We start from the raw sequence: 11208 nt of genomic DNA, 5'->3' as shown, positions 1-11208 counted from the left end.
CCTAAACCACACAAAGATCCAACAAAAAAAGAGAACTTCAGACCTATCTGTCTTATGAACATTGATGCAAAAAATACTCAATAAAATACTTGCAAACCGAATCCAAGAACACATCAAAGATATCATCCACCATGACCAAGTAGGCTTCATCCCAGGCATGCAAGATGGTTCAACATATGGAAATCCATCAATGTAATCCACCACATAAACAAAATGAAGGAGAAAAAACACATGATCATCTCCTTAGATGCCGAAAAACCATTTGACAAAGTCCAACACCCATTCATGTTTAAAGTTTTGGAGAGATCAGGGATACAAGGCACATAGCTAAACATAGTAAAGGCAATATACAGCAAGCCTATAGTCAACATCAAACTCAATGGAGAGAAACTTAAATCAATCCCACTAAAATCAGGGACAAGACAAGGCTGCCAATTGTCTCCATATCTCTTCAATATAGTACTTGAAGTCCTAGCCAGAGCAATAAGACAACTAAAGGAGATCAAGGGCATACAAATCAGAAAGGAAGAAGTCAAATTATCAATATTTGCTGATTATATGATAGTATACATGAGCGACCCAAAAATTCAACCAGAGAACTCCTTCAGCTGATAAACACCTTCAGCAAAGTGGCAGGATACAAAATTCACTTAAAAAGATCAGAAGCCCTCCTGTATATCAAAGACAAAAAGGCTGAGAAAAAAATTAGGGAAACAACATCCTTCACAATAGCCACTAATAATATAAAGTACCTTGGTGTGACTCTAACCAAGTAATGAAAGACCTGTTAGAGAAAAACCTCAAGTCTCTGAAGAAAGAAATCGAAGAAGATATCAGAAGATGGATAGATCTCCCGTGCTCATGGATTGGTAGAATTAACATTGTGAAAATGGCCATCCTGCCAAAAGCAATCTACAGATTCAATGCAATTCCCATCAAAATACCAACTCAATTCTTTACAGACCTTGAAAAAATGATTCTCAACTGCATATGGAGAAACAAAAAACCCAGAATCTCCAAAACAATCCTGTACAACAACAGATCATCTGGAGGTATCTCCATCCCCAATCTCAAGCTATACTACAGGGCAACAGTAATAAAAACTGCATGGTATTGGCATAGAAACAGAAAGGAGGATCAAAGGAACTGAATAGAAGACCCAGAAATAAACCCGCACACCTATGAATACTCGATATTTGACAAAAAAGCCAAAACCATTCAATGGAAAAAAGACAGCATCTTCAACAGATTGTGCTGGACCAACTGGATGTCTAAAAGGAGAAAAATGAAAATAGATCCATATTTATCACACTGCACAAAACTAAAGTCCAAGTGGATCAAGGACCTCAACATAAAACTAGATACTCTAAATCAGTTGGGAAAAAAAAAAGTGGGGAAGAGCCTAGAACTCATTGGCATATGAGACTACTTCCTGAACAGAATACCAACAGCTCAGGCTCTAAGAGCAACAATCAATAAATGGGACCTCATGAAACTGAAAAGCTTCCGTAAAGCAAAAGACACCATCATCAAAACAAAATGACTGCCTACAGATTGGGAAAGAATCTTCACCAACCCTTTATCTGACAGAGGGCTAATATCCAGTATATATAAAGAACTAAAGAAGCTGAAAAGCAGCAAACCAAGTAATCCAATTAAAAAATGGGGAACGGAGCTAAACAGAGAATTCTTGATAGAGGAACAACGAATGGCAGAGAAACACTTAATGAAATGCTCAACCTCATTAGCCATCAGGGAAATGTAAATCAAAACGACCCTGAGATTTCACCTTACTCCCACCAGAATGGCCAAGATCAAAAACTCAAGTGACAACACATTCTGGAGAGGTTGTGAAGAAAGGGGAACCCTCCTCCATTGTTGGTGGGAATGTAAACTGGTACAACCACTTTGGAAGTCAATCTGGCACTTTCTCAGACAATTAGGAATAGTGCTACCTCAAGACCCAGCTATACCACTCCTAGGTATATACACAAAATTTGCTCAAGTACACAACAAGGACATTTGTTCAACCATGTTTATAGCAGCTTTATTTGTAATAGCCAGAACTTGGAAACAACCCAGATGTCCATCAAAGGAGGAATGGATACAGAAATTGTGGTATTTTTACACAATGTAATACTACTCAGCAATCAAAAAGGAGGAAATCATGAAATTTGCAGGCAAATGGTGGAATCTAGGAAAGATCATTCTGAGTGAAGTATCCCAGAAGGAGAAAGACAAACATGGTATATACTCGCTTATATAGACCTACAAGATATGATAAACATAATGAAATCTACACACCTAAAGAAGATAATCAAGAAAGCAGACACTGGCGAAGATGATCAATCCTCATTTAGAAAGACAAATGGGATGTGCATTGAACTTATGACAGGAGTCTACCGCAAAAGGCATCTGAAAGACTCTACCTAGCAGTGTTTCAAAGCAGACACTAAGACTCATAACCAAACCCTCGGCAGAGTGCAGGGAATCATATGAAAGAAGGGGAGTTAGTATGCTATGGAAAGGATAGGAGCTCTACAAGGACCAAATATATCTGTGCACAGGGTCTTTTCTGAGACTGACACTCAACCAAGGACCATCTATGGATGCAACCTAGAACTTGTGCTCGGATGTGGCCCGTGGTAGCTCAGTAATCAATTGGTTTCCCATAGTAAGGGGAACAAGGACTATTTCTAACAGGATCTCAAGGGCAGGCTCTTTGACCTCCCCCCCCCAGGGGAGGAGCAGTCCTGTTAGGCCACAGAGGAGGACTTTGGAGCCAGCCCTAAAGATACCTGATAAAACAGGGTCAAATGAAAGGGTAGGAAGTCCTCCCCTATTAGTGGACTTGGAAATGGGCAGGGAGGAGACCAGGGAGGGAGTGTGGGGTTAGGGGGGAATGAGGGAGCAAGATACAGCTGGGACACAGAGTTAACAAAATGTAACTAATAAGAAAAATAAAATTTAAAAACAAAAAAGCTCATAGGTTCATTATGGTGCTATGCCTCTTTCTATGTGTACTTGGACAAATTATTCTCTCTTTTTTGTTAGTTTGGTTACTGTAACTATAAAATATGGTACAAAGTAGTGCCTTCCTTCATAGCTGCTACTAAATTCAAGAAGCTGCTACTATGTAAGTTCAGAAAGGCAAGGTGTTTATCATGTGCTAACTATAGTGTTTTTCAAAGAGTTAGCATCCACAAAATATGAGTCATTGCCCCTCTCAGTGACCAGATTAGAGATGACTAACCTTACATTTATTTTTTTTTCTTCCTTCCCCTTTACCTCAGCCATTTCTGGCTTGTCCTCTACATTATCCTCATAAACTCTTCCCAGTGCTTTCACAACTACTTTCTCCGAGCCAGACCTTTGTTCCTCTGTATGACCTGCTATAATAGCATTATAATTTGTTTTTCTGCCTGTAATAACCTTCTTTCATTCTCATGTCTAAGATGAAACAGTTGTATTTTCTTAAATCATGTTGTCTTCAATATAAAGGACTCCTGTGATTTTGTTTCTATTGCTTGGAAGTCTGATTTTAAATGGAGAAGCATGCTGTGACATGCTGGTCAAGTTCTTCCCTATTTAGAATCCAATTTTCTTTTAAAATTTTTTCTTCTGTGAAAACATTGTCAAAACTAGTAGCCATGCTAAATATTCTATTTGCCACATTCTCAAATCTGACCCCAAGAGCTCCATCAGGGCCCTAATTTCTGACATTCTGCCCAACTTTTCATTCAGTTTCTACTTATTTCAGTCTCAAAAGTTTGATATAATGTTAACCAGGATGTCCTATATGCCTCTGCTTGAGGAAAAAAAAAAAAGAAAGAAAGAAAGAAATGAAATATCCTACTGGAATTTTTTGACTCTTCCCACTCAATCAGTCCTACATTTTTACAGTATGTTATACTGATAGTAGTTCTTTTATCTTGATATATGTGATCATCTGTAAGTACTAACTCTTATTTTTCCTCTGTCTTGTAATTTTTATTATATAGTTTTAACTAGAATGTAGTAGGAAAGAAGTTGAGTATATTGCTTTTAGCCTTATAGTACATGAAATGAGCCAGCTTTGTGGAAGCCACTACAAAACATAGAAAGGGCTTGACTTACGTTTCACCAGATGAAAAACTGGAGTGAAAATTTAGACAATGCAGACATAAACAATTCAGTAACACCATTAAAGCTGCAAATGAGCAAATGCAGTCTGACTCGGTACTCTGGCGTAGGCAAGGACTTGGGGTTACAGACTAAGAGCCTGTACACTGTGTTACAGTGGCTTACGCTTTGGGAAAGAGGAGCAGTTTCACAGAAGCATGTCAACAGACTGAGTGAGGCACTACTTGAGAAAGAAAATGGAAAATTGTAGCAATGTATATTTCCACGTTTGTCTGAAGATAATGTTGGCTCCATTCTGGAAAAGTTTACAAGTATTAGTGCGCCATATGGACATACCTCCATGTTCCGGTTTAGAATAGTAATGAAATTAACCTTTTCTGAATACACTCCAGAAGCAAACAAGATGGATGCACTCTTTTTATTTTAACAAGTGTGATTCTAGGCCCATGACTCCACCTCTGCAAGCCTCTGATTATTCAGTGATCTTTGCCATACCTGCAAGTGTGAAACAAGGATCTGAGAGTAGCCATCCTTTCTTCATTGACAGTAGCATAATGTTAAGAGAGAGCCCTCTACCTCTGAGTGCCTTCATGATCAGTTGGCAATGAAACAGTGTTATTCTTGTCTGTTATGTAACAAAAAGATCAATGTAAGATGGATTCACCAACTTCACTCTTCACACTCTGAGAACTTGTACCACAGTCTATAAAATGGGCAAGCAAATGGTCACTTGCTGTAGAATTAAGTGAATTCAGTAGGCCATCATCCAAAATACAGGGTATAACGTAGATGTACAATAAATGATGGAGTGACTCTGTGCTAAGACAATATGTGTCTAGAGCTAACCAGAAACCTCACTCTGCATTCTACTGAATTAATGTGCAGTTTTGTGTTTAATGTCTATCTTCCATGTTGCAATAAAGTCCCAAAAGTTCAGAATTATGTCTGCTTTATGGACCACTTATTGCTCAGCATTAAACACAATTCTTGTCACATAGTGTGAAGTGAAACATATAAAAAGAGGATGGGCTGGTGAAAAAACACTTTCTGTGGTAATTATGGGGACACACAGCTGGCAAATGGTAGATTTTTATGGACTAATGAATTGTGTGAAGTATTTCCATAGTTGTTGAATGAGGCCATTTGCATTAAGTATGCAAAGTATTAGTAATTTAGCTAGAGATTGTAAATTTCTAGTTTTTATTATTCTGTTTTATTTCTACCTCACTTTCACAATACCTGTTCTTGTGCTGCCCACACATTCTCAAATGTTGTCTATTAGTTCTTTTGATGTTCTCAACATTTAAGGTATATTGAATCTCTTAACAATCAGTATAATTAATACAAAAAGAAAACAATAACCAGATTTTAGGATAGGGAGAATTTTTAAGGGTAAATTACACAGAAAATAGAGGAGAAAACAAGCTGAAGAATGAAAGACCAGACTTTCGTCAAGGCAAATTTAATAATTAGCCCCATTTACACGTGCTAACAACTTGCAGACATGAAAGTAGCTTAACCATCTGATTTGCAACATTTGCTAAAATCCAGTAGTATGTGATATGCACAAGCGTTAGACGAGGAAACAGGGAAACAAGAGAAGAACGTGGCTCAGAATTTCCAAGTATTTTATCAATCAAACTTGGGTAAGACCCTAGAGCACCCACATTTTAATCTAGACAAGCAGGGCCAGGACACTGAATGGATTTATAAGCCATTCATCTAAGGGATAACTAGAGGATCCTCTGAGGTAGAGTCTTGGATTAAACAGAACCAGGCCTGAGCTTAAAAGACTAATTAGCTCTTCAGTGAAGGTGTCTCACATTCACTTCAAGTGACTCCAATGGGAAAGTTAAAAGTCAGTAATTTATTATCTTCCAGTCACTTATCTGTGCAACAAAGAGTTACACATGATCAGTTGAATTCCTGGATTTTGTTTTTATATTAGTAAATGCCAAATTTACTAATTATATAAATCTTTGCCTCAGTGGATAAGATTGTCTTCTGGGAAGATTTCATTACAAGAGTTTTCCAAAGAGAAGATTTCTATGAGACAAAACAAACAAACAAACAAACAAACTAACTAACTAACTAAAAACAATGCTTCCACAGAGCCTTCTATTAAAACCAGCTCCAAAGGGCCACCTGTCCCCTCGACTTTGCTTTGGTAAAGCTGAGTGTGCTCACTAAATATTCAGATGTTAACTGTGGATCTATGTGGGATTTAATTCCATTGTATCAAAATATTGAGTTTAGTATTCAATGTTTTGCAAAATCATGCACATATTTTTATAGGTTGATGCAAACATGATTATCTTTTCTGTGTTTTTTATTTTTATTTTTCCTGGAAGATACCTTATGTAAAAGCTTTGACTCATATACAGATTTAAAAATGCTATTTAAAGCATTTATTATTAACTGTTCTAACAATACAAGAAATAATGCAAGAAACATTTTACCTGTCATTATCCAGGCTTACAAAATTCACATATAGGCATAGTTTATGTTCATAAACATCTTTCTTAATTAATCCCTCTATATCAGGTGCTATTATTTGTATTATACTAATATTAGACCAATTACATGAAATCATATTTTTCTAATGGCCTGGATATTTTAATTATATAAATAGCCTCCTAAAGTGTATCCTCATATTGGAAGCACATGCCACTAAATATAATAAACCAATCATACAAAGACAAATACAGTACATTAATATTGATATATAAACACTGAGACATAGAAATAGTGCAGAGAATAGTGATCATTCAAAGCTAATGATGGGGGAAGTAAAGGGAAGAGGGAAAAGGTGGATACTGGATAGACATAGGAAGAAGGGAGGAGGCATGCCTGATGGCACAAGCCTATAATTTCTACCTACTCAGGTGGCTGTATCAGGAAGAGCACCATTCCAAGCTCCACCTGAACTTAAGCATGTATTCTAGATTATCCTAGAAAAGGTGATCACCACGTGGAAGGTGAAAAGAAGACTGATGACATAGCTTAATGGAAAACACCTAGAATACACCAAGTCCTGTGTTCAATTCCCTGAACTATAAAAATAACTCCTAACAACAACAACACAAAAAGAATGGAGTGAGTTCTAACACTCTTTAGTTCATTCAATAGCTAAAGTACATTCCACCAATGTGTCTCACACTGGTTTATTATAGATTTGAAAAGAACTTCAAGAGTAAAATTTGAGGCTTCCAGTTAGAAAGAATATTAGAAATTTCAACTCTTGAAAGAAATTAAGATTATATTTACCATGATTTGATAATTATTTATACACATGTAATGAAACTAACATGCTCAACATGAATATATTCATAAGTATCTATCTATCTATCTATCTATCTATCTATCTATCTATCTATCTATCTGTCTGTCTATGTCCATGACTGATGGTTCAAGCCTGTAATCTCACCTACTCAGTTGGCTAAATCATGATATATATGATCAATATAGGCATTATGTTAATATATATATATATTACAGATTGATAAAATGTCAGAAGCAGTTGTCTTTCACTTAGTGTTTCTCCAGACCATTAGAGCATTGAGTCTGTTATGCTCAAAAGGGACCTAAGTGATCTCCTGGTGTGTTTCCTGTCTTTTTTTCTCTCCTGCCTTATCTTTACCCTTTTAGTTTCATTTCTTCCTTCCTCCCTCTCTACTTTCTTCCCCTCTTTTCTCCATAACCTAAGAAATCATGTACCTAATAATTGAAAATTGGTGGTATTTTCTCAAGTGCTATCAAAATGGGCTTTGTAGAATAATTCCACATTTAATAGACATAGGATAAATGGATCTGTTTACTTAGATATTTTAATGTATACTAGACTTGTATTTATCTATTTAATTTTGAGTTCAGTGTTTATGAAATATTCTGTGTCTAGTCTTTGTAGAATTAGAAAACACCAAGGCTTAAAAGAGGCTTACAAACAATCCAAACAAGAATTGAAATTTTTGTATAATTTTATTTTGATAGACTGGCTGTGGCTTGAGTAAATTCACAAATTACTCAAAAGTAGAGTCTGAACTTCACACCACTTTATTTTGATTCATGTCACAATGCTTTCCCTCCAATCCTTACTATGTCGTTTATCAATTATTATTAGTTAAATCAGTAGGTTTATTATTTATTCAATATCTCCTGATTTAAAATATGTTGGATAGCTGGGTGGTTCTGGCAAAAAATAAAATATAAACTGATAAAGCAAAAGAGAGAGACTAGTAGTAAAAACACCCTTATGAAAAACTGTTCTTCAAACAAAAGACCCAGCAATATGCAAAAGCATGAGTACAGTCTTTTCAACAAATAAAGTGAATTACCTGAATTACCGTGGTTCTATATATGCATAAGGAGGACGATGAAATACAAAACCAACTGTTTTTATTCAGCACAACAGAAACTTTAATTTAAATCTTCTAAACTGTAAGAATGATATACAGGGAAAAGTTTTTGTTATATTGTTCTAGACACCGATTTCTTTTTTTTATGACACCTTGGAAAAAAGAGAGTAGAAATTTAAGGCCTATAGAATTAAGCTGAACAGCCTCTCTGCAGTAATGGAAACAACATTGAGAAAGTAGCTTGCAGAGTGATCCAAGATCAGCAAATGATCTATCTGGTAAGAAGTTACTATACAAATTATGTAAGTATATGAGAAAAGTCAGTAGCACACATCTAAGTAAATATACTGACTTTGAAATGAGGAACAGACCTATGTAGATACTTCTCCAAAGAAGACAAGTAAATGGACAGTAAGTATATGAAAATGATTTCAGCATCATCAGAAAAATGCAATTCAAAAACCTAAAGAAAAGTTTTTAAATATTTTTGTGTGGATTTTATACATATAAAAGAAGTTAAGTGTTGTCAAGGATGTGGAAGAGAAGAACATTCTACCTTGTTGGTAGGAATGTAGTAAATAATGGGGACTATAGAGAAGGCGTCCGTAAAAAAAAAAAAAAAAAAAAACAAGTGCTCGCTTTGGCAGCACATATACTAAAATTGGAACGGTAGAGAGAAGATTAGCATGGCCTCTGCGCAAGGATGACACGCAAATTCATGAAGCGTTCCATATTTTTCATAGTTCTGGAAGTCCTAGCTAGAGCAATAAGACAGTTGAAGGAGATCAAGGGGATACAGATGGGAAAGGAAAAAGTCAAATTATCACTATTTGCAGATAATATGATAGTATACGTGACTCCAAAAACTCTACCAGGGAACTCCTACAGCTTATAAACACCTTCAGCAAAGTGGCCGGATACAAAATTAACTCAAAAAAATCAGTAGCCCTCCTGTATACAAAAGACAAAAGGGCTGAGAAAGAAATTAGGGAAATAAAACCCTTCACAATAGCCACAAATGACATAAGATACCTTGGAGGAACCCTAACCAAGGAAGTCAAAGACTCATATGAAAAAAATTTCAAGTCTCTGAAGAAAGAATTAGAAGAAGATATGAGAAAATGGAAAGATCTCCCATGCTCATGGCTTGGCAGGATTAACATAGTAAAAATGGCCATTTTACCAAAAGCAATCTACAGATTTAATGCAATTCCCATCAAATTACCAACACAATTCTTTACAGACCTGGAAAGAAAAATTCTCAAGTTCATATAGAATAACAAGAAACCCAGAATTGCTAAAACAATCCTCTACAATAAAAGATCTTCTGGAGGTATCTCCATCCCTGATCTTAAGTTGTACTATAGAGCAACAGTTTTAAAAACTGCATGGTACTGGCATAGAAACAGAATGGTGGATCAATGGAACCGAACAGAGGACCCAGAAATACACCCACACACTTATGGACAACTGATCTTTGACAAAGACACCAAAACCATACAATGGAAAAAAGATAGCATCTTCAACAAATGGTGCTGGTCCAACTGCATGTCTACATGTAGAAAAATGAAAATAGATCCATACTTATCACCCTGCACAAAACTGAAGTCCAAGTGGATCAAAGACCTCAACATAAAACCAGACACATTGAATCGGCTAGAAAAAAAAAAAGTGGGGAATACCCTAGAACTCATTGGTACAGGAGAAAACTTCCTGAACAGAACACCAACAACACAGGCTCTAAGATCAACAATCAATAAATGGGACCTCATGAAACTGAAAAGCTTCTGTAAAGCAAAGGACACTGTCATCAAAACAAAGTGACTGCCTACAGATTGGGAAAGAATCTTCACCAACCCTTTATCTGACAGAGGACTCATACCCAGTATATATAAAGAACTAATGAAGCTGAAAAGCAGCAAACCAAGTAATCCACTTAAAAAATGGGGAACAGAGTTACACAGAGAATTCTCAATAGAGGAACATCGAATGGCAGAGAAGCACTTAAAGAAATGCTCAACCTCATTAGCCATCAGGGAAATGCAAATCAAAACAACCCTGAGATTTCACCTTACACCCATCAGAATGGCCAAGATCAAAAACTAAAGTGACAGCACATGCTGGAGAGGTTGTGGAGAAAGGGGAACCCTTCTCCACTGCTGGTGAGAATGTAAACTTGTACAACCACTCTGGAAATCAATCTGGTGCTTTCTCAGACAACTAGGAATAGCGCTTCCCCAAGATCCAGCCATACCACTCCTAGGCATATATCCAAAAGAGGCTCAAGTACACAAAAAGAACATTTGCTCAACCATGTTTGTAACAGCTTTATTTGTAATAGCAAGGAGCTGGAAACAACCCAAATGGCCCTCAACTGAAGAATGGATGCAGAAATTGTGGTACATCTATATAATGGAATATTACTCAGCAATGAAAAATAAGGAAATCATGAAATTTGCAGGTAAATGGTGGGACCTGGAAAGGATCATCCTGACTGAGTTGTCCCAGAAGCTAAAAGACACACACGGTATATACTCACTCATATAGACATACAACATAGGACAAAACCACTAAGATCTGTGCATCTAAAGAAACTAAGCAAGAGAGAGGACCCTGACTAAAACGGTCAATCCCCATCCTGAAAGGCAAAGAGGATGAACATCAGAAGAAGAAGAAAACAGGAAACAACCTAGGAACCTTCTACAGAGGGCTTCTGAAAGCCAGAAGAAGA

General features: G+C 36.5%; 1 non-coding gene across 1 annotated transcript; it reads left to right on the top strand.

Annotated features, from left to right (window-relative positions):
• The first annotated feature begins 9108 nt into the window (after nucleotides 1-9108).
• LOC129665239 (U6 spliceosomal RNA) lies at nucleotides 9109-9215 on the top strand. Its single transcript, XR_008718356.1, has one exon. It is a non-coding gene; the product is annotated as a U6 spliceosomal RNA (small nuclear RNA).
• Nucleotides 9216-11208: the final 1993 nt, after the last annotated feature.

This window comes from Psammomys obesus, unplaced genomic scaffold (assembly GCF_907164565.1).
Source record: "Psammomys obesus unplaced genomic scaffold, mPsaObe1.curated_primary_1811, whole genome shotgun sequence".
NCBI classification, from domain to species: domain Eukaryota; kingdom Metazoa; phylum Chordata; class Mammalia; order Rodentia; family Muridae; genus Psammomys; species Psammomys obesus.
The sequence above is the reverse complement of the archived record's forward strand: the minus strand, read 5'-3'. Positions and strand labels throughout refer to the sequence as shown.